This window comes from Sturnira hondurensis, unplaced genomic scaffold (genome assembly GCF_014824575.4).
Source record: "Sturnira hondurensis isolate 20B ecotype Veracruz unplaced genomic scaffold, ASM1482457v3 Scaffold0015509, whole genome shotgun sequence".
NCBI lineage: Eukaryota > Metazoa > Chordata > Mammalia > Chiroptera > Phyllostomidae > Sturnira > Sturnira hondurensis.
The window spans coordinates 5572148-5578584 of record NW_028088140.1 but is presented as its reverse complement, the minus strand read 5'-3'; the positions used below and the strand labels follow the sequence as shown (position 1 = coordinate 5578584).

At 39.6% G+C, this 6437-nt stretch overlaps 1 pseudogene; it reads left to right on the top strand.

Annotated features, from left to right (window-relative positions):
• Window positions 1-3316: 3316 nt before the first annotated feature.
• On the top strand, window positions 3317-4498 carry LOC119000013 (protein tyrosine phosphatase type IVA 1-like; annotated as a pseudogene).
• The last annotated feature ends 1939 nt before the right edge of the window (window positions 4499-6437 follow it).

The window sequence follows — 6437 nt, the reverse complement described above, 5'->3', positions numbered from 1 at the left end:
TTGTTCATGCTTGTGCACGCCAGTCCACTCTCCTTGCTGCCAGGTTACATCCATGTCTGTGCAAACCGTTTTTGTTATATTAACAATGGCTGAATTTTTTCTGGATAGACTTTCTATTACATTAATATATATATAGATTATTGATTACTCCTGGTGTATTGTGTTAGTGAAATAATTATATATTAATGATAATAATAGAATTAATAAAACCAAAATAGAAATTAAGTTAGAAATGAAATTGCCTTCCAAGGTGTTCAGCAGAAATGACCATGGTAAAAACCAGCACAAATCAGTTTGCAGAGGATGTGATTGGAGGATCACTGCATGTCTTACAGGTCATTTGCACAGCCTTCCTCTCAGTTGAGGAATCCCTTCTACAATATTGGTGGCGGACACTCAGCCCACAAGCCTCTGCTTGAGCACATTCAGAATGCTTTGTGAGGCAGAAAGCCCTTTTCACTGCTACTTAGTGTTACTCATTAGGTTGTTCTTCCTGGCAAGAAAACAAAATAAGCTCCTCATAATTTCTGATAATCAATTCTATGCCTGAGCATCCATTATGTATGATAGCCTAGCCAGTACTTGAAAATTTATGATGACTTCCCATCCTTTTTCTACCCCAGAGAGTTGACTATTTTCTACCCTAAAGCTTCCCAAATTATATAATTGTTACTTAGAAGATTTATATTTCTGTTTTGTATTTCTACTTATATTTCTCTTGAAACTTGTTCCCCTCATCTGAATCTTTTCATTCAGAGCCATCTATACCCTTCTTAAATTAGGGAGCCAGACCCAGATACTACAGAGGGCTTGGCCTGTGTAGATTATAGAGAGAATTCAATGTGGTGTTTCTATAATTGTGGGTAAGAAGTTGGATGGCTTTTTAGAGGCAGTGGATCTGTGTCTTACAGAACATCAGGGTGGTTTTTTTTTTAAAGCAGACTTCTGCCCAAATGATAGCTGAGCCTATGCTCTCTCATAAAATGCTGTTTGTAGACCACTTGCATCAAAGTTAACTGAGATTATTTGTAAAAATTAGGAATTAGGGCTCTTTATACCATTGAATCAGAGTCTCTGGGTGTGAAGTCTGGGAATCCACATTTTTACTCAACTCTCCTGATGTTTCTTACATACACTGAAATTTCAGAACCATCAATATGGTAATGAAGAATACAGGATTTCCCAACTTTAAGCTGTGTGACTGTGGGATTATGATTGGCCTAAAAGGATACAGGTGATTTCATTCCTTCTGCTGTTGATTGGTTTAGGCATGAGTAAGTGATTTGATCCTGGACAATGAAATGCAAGGGAAATCCATAGGGACCTTCTGGGTAGGGTTTTTTCCTAACCAATAGAAAGAGTGTAGGAAGTATATTTTTTTAGAGGTTGATGTCTCTGTGTGGTACCTGGAATTGCTGCAGCCATTTTGTAAGTACCAGGGGAGATGCCGTCCTCATGTTGAGAATGGCTCAGTCCTCTGTGATGTTGTTATGTTGCTCAGTGAGCCAACTCTGGACCAGCCAGTCCTCATCAACGGCTGTGAGACAGGAGGCCCCTGATACTTACGCCTGTTTTAGTTACATACTCTTACATGCAGCCGAAAGCATTCGAGTGGACCTAGCATGTACTGTCCCTAGCACAGTGCTTCAAACATAATATTTGCATAACTAATACAGCTGCCATTATCTTATCATTATTATTAACAGAAATAGTGGAGTTCTTGTCTATTAAATTTATGACAGAGATCATAGTGCCAATCCTATTATAAGACACATCTCAAAAATATTTGCTGAAAGTTTGCAGTGACTTTCCTCGGTTTCTACTATTTATTTAGGATTATTAGAATAATGGTGGTTCAATGTATATCATATCTTCCTAGCCTTGAGGTTCTCACAAACTTGAAAAAATTTTCAGCCTTTTAAGTTTTCACTTAAATTTGGCCTCCTTTAAAATATGGTTATGATTTGAACAGAAAGAGGTAGGCTTCCGTGTTGGTAGTCAGAACACACACCTCAAAATTGAGAATTATTCTGAGAACAAGACTAATTTCATGATTTGTCATGGGTGGTCCCAAGGTAAGCATTGTAAGGGCATTTGGAGGGCAGCGTGTGCATGTAGCAGTTGGAAATTTATCCCGTAAATTCCTGGAGATTTTTGTCTGGTGAGGCATCTGAGACAGTTTGCTGAAGTGAGGTGCCCTGCCCAAGGTCATTCAACTGTGGTATGACCAGAGAGGGATTAGAATTCATAGTCACAGTGCCTGGAATTCCTGTGCGTGACTAGACTCCACTTCGTGATGTTACTTGGGTGCAACAGTAATTATTGTGGCTACAATGTTTCCAGAGAACAAGGGGAGGGACAATAGTGGAGTCTGGCCCAACTCTTGTTTTAAAAAGGAGGAAATTGACATCCATAGAGGTCAAGTGACATGTCGAAAGTTACATGGCCTATAAGTGGCATATAAGGACTTCTGTCTTATGATGCTTGGCTTCTTTCTTTTTCCCCTGTAGCATCTCTGCTGACTTTATTTAAAACTTCTCTTTCTAGAATTTTATGACATGAGAGCTGCAAACATTTGACAAAATTGTAGACTGCATTCTCTTATTAGCTCCATTGCTTAATTTTCACTTTTTTCTACTGTCTAGTTGTATCAGAACTTCTTGTATTTCTTTTGAACTCCTAGCAGATGTGTGAGGCCAGTGCTTACTTTCATGGCTGGAGTATCAAGCCGTATTCATTCATTATGTCCATAATGCAGAAAAGCTGACTTTTCTGTGGCTCCAGGAACAAGTGTATTACTTATTCCTTGGAATTTACGTTATATTACTTGTTATATGTGAAATGAATATTACTGGATTGAAGAATCTTGCTTTATTTTAGGAGGTTCATTTCATTTCCCATTACTCCCATCTTCATATTCAAAGCACTGAGAATTCCAAGTAGAGTATAGTGGAGTAGACTCAGCTTCTTGGCATTATTTCTGTATTCAATTGTTGAATTCTTTTATAACTCTACTGAGTGTCTTTTAACTAAATTAACATGGCTTGCATGAATTGCCCTGTTCCTGTGAAAGTCATGTATGAGAACATGAGATATCTACCCTGGCTGATGTAGCTCAGTGGATTGAGCACGGGCCTGCGAACCAGAGGATCACGGTTTGGTTTCCAGCCAGGGTACATGCCTGCATTGCAGGCCAGTTCCCAACAGGGGACACATGAGGGGCCACCATACATTGATATTCTTTCCCTCTCTCCTTCCCTTCCCTTCTAAAGATAAATAAATAAAATCTTTAAAAAAACACTTAAAAAAAAAGAACATGAGATATCTTATTGTTTCATTCAATCCAACCAATGCGACCCTAAGCTAATATATAGAGGAACTTAAGAAGTACAAATTTACTACCACAGTAAGAGTATGTGAAGCAACTTATGACACCACTATTGAGGAGAAAGAAGGCATCCATGTTCTTGACTGGCCTTTTGATGATGGGGCACCACTATCCAAACAGATGGTTGATGACTGGTAAAGTCTTAATACAAAAATTAAGTTTTGCAAACAACCTGGTTGTTGTATTGCTGTTCATTGTGTTGCAGGCCCTGGGAGAGCCCTGGTGCTTGCTGCCCAAGCAATAATCGAAGGTGGAGTGAAATATGAAGTTGTGGTACAGTCCATAAGACAAAAGCAGCGTGGAGCTGTTAACAGCAACTTTTGTATTTGGAGAAGTATCATCCTAAAATGTGGCTGCACTTCAAAGACTCCAGTAGTCATACAAACAACTGCTGCATTCGATAAAACAGGCACCTGATGCCATGGCCTTGGAAGTGGAACTTGAGACAGGACCCCATTTGCCATGCACATTACCAACATGTTGGCATCGTGAATAAGTCTAATGAAGCTTTCACTGGAGTATTGAAAAGCAGTTTTACCAGGCCACAAGCTTGAAAGAATTGCAACCTCTATGTTTGGGTTACAATCAACTAATTTTGACACTCAGCAAAAGATGCTTACTGTTCAGCATTTATCATTTGTACCAATTGACTTTCCCTGAAATTATGCATTTTGAGTTATATCTTTAAATCTAAAAAAAAATCTATTCCCATGCCAGAATCTCATCAATATATAAAAATTTGGAAAGATTAGGTGCCAAAACACCCATCACAATTCTTGTATATTTTTAGTATCATCCAGAACTAATATTGCAGGAACCCTCAACCACCTGGACCTAATGCAGTTTATCCCTTCAGTCATTCCAAACATAGAAAGTAGAACCTATATGCTTATCCATCTGCTCACTTTATGTTCACATCTCCCACATTCATGCGAGTGTACATTAGGTTTGTTCAAGTTTTTCAAAAAATTTGTATAACAAGTCCTAGTGATTATTTAACGTCTTCTTATAAATCTCACTTTGTGCTGAATTACTGGACAGCTTCCATTTTGAAAATCTGGAGGCATTAAAGACACGTGCTTCTCACGCGTCTTTAACATCTCCAGACAAAAAGCCCATTGGTCATTTTTAATGTTTGCACCTGCAGGCAACTTACAGTAAGGCCCTGGGGAAAGAATGGGGGGCTGTTAAGTATTTTCAATACAGTGCTGCCTTTGTCTTGTGCAGAACATGTAAAATATGCTCTTTAATATAGTAAATATTTTTAAAGGGTAGAGATGCTTTATTATTGTTTCTTAAATAATTCTTAATCATAAACATTTTTAAATTTTTGTATGTTTATACTGTCTGAAGTTGTTTGCCAATTTATTTTTGTTTGAAGTGTGATTTTTTTCCTTTCTACTTTATCTTGCAAAAAATTTTCATTTTTGCTAGTGAACTGAGCAGATATCTTATGTCTTATATGCCTTTTGAGCTGTGTAACTTAATAGTTGGATACTTGATAATTTGTTTTATTAGTTGTAATTGATAATATGGTAACATGTATTAATGTTAGTTCAACCACATATTTATACCATTTGGGAATGTGTAGTTACAGGTCTGTGGGAGAAATAATTTGTCAGTGTTCATTCACCAGCTTATAAAAATCTAGTGCAAGAGCTTAAACATTTAAATAAATAATGAGATAAATTTGTCATTAAAAAGAGCTGAGGCAGTTTATGCTGCTCTGGCGGTTACAGATGAGGAAAGTGGGGGTCAAGGTCACACAGGTAAAAACTCCACAGCTGGGACTGGAGGCCAGGTCCATTTCAGTTGAGAGCCCTTGAAAGATTTGAATTAAAAAAGGGAATGCACTTTAAATCTACATAATCCTATTAACCAAAGTCACCCTAATAAGTTTAATTAAAATAAAATAAAATGATAAATTAAGAAAGAGGAATGGAACTTCTGATGAGTTTACTAATACAGAGAAAAAATCTGGGGCTTAAGGCTCAGATCACAGGGGATAGTACTGGGCATGAAGTCATCCGGGACAACTACAGAAGTATTGACGGCACTGGATTCTCAGAAAAACAATCACTAGAAATCAAGAGGTTGCCTATTACACAATATTGCCTAAAGGTGGCCCCATCGATGGATATCAGCCAAAAATAAGTTTGTTTTGGAAGGCAGCATGGCACTATCCACCAGCCAATTAGAGATGCCAACTGGGGGCTGAGGTCTTCAGACTGACATTTCACTCACGAGACAAACTGTGCTCTTGAATTCTGTGTCACGGGGAGAAGGAGCCCCACTCAGTTGCACAGATGCCATGTAGAGAGGGGTTTGGAGCAGAGGCTACGGATTTAGATTTGTTGTTTCTAGTCCTGGGCACTAGTTCCCAAATATGGGTCCTTTATCCAGTGACCTTCGTCTCCAAATTCTCCGAAATGGGATACTGATGGCACTTACCTCATAGCTCTGTTGTGAGCGTCCGGTGAGTTGGTGAGCACAACACACGGGGCACAGAGCCAGGGCACTCAGCAGATGCATGTTCACGGCTGTCACTGTCGTCAGGGCTGTTATTCCGGTGGCCCCTCCTGATAAATCAGGAGGCCAGGCCTACACTTTTGCACTTCCTCCACAGATCTGCATTCCATCCCTACTTTCTTCAGGAAGTCACACAAGTTTTCTGGACTTTCCTGTCATGATAGAAAGCCAACAAGAGAGTGTGTGTCCCTGTGCATTCCTGTGCCACATGGGAAATAGCAGGCATGAAGAGAGAATGCCTGGCCCCCGCCCTGGGCTGTGTGCTATGGTCACTCACTATACTTTTGTAAAAGTAGATTGGTCTCTGAGCCATGTGGAGGTGACTGAGTGATGGCACAGAGACGCCAATAGCACTGAAAGAAGAATTTATTACTATTACTCACACTTCTCTAGGGAGTGGGCATGCATGTCACGTCACACGGGCCACACGGGGAGCACCAGGTTTGGTCAGGAGGCAGAAAGGAATGAGAGGGAAGTGCAGGCCACAAGGCCTTCACTGGGTTTTCTACAGAAACGGCCA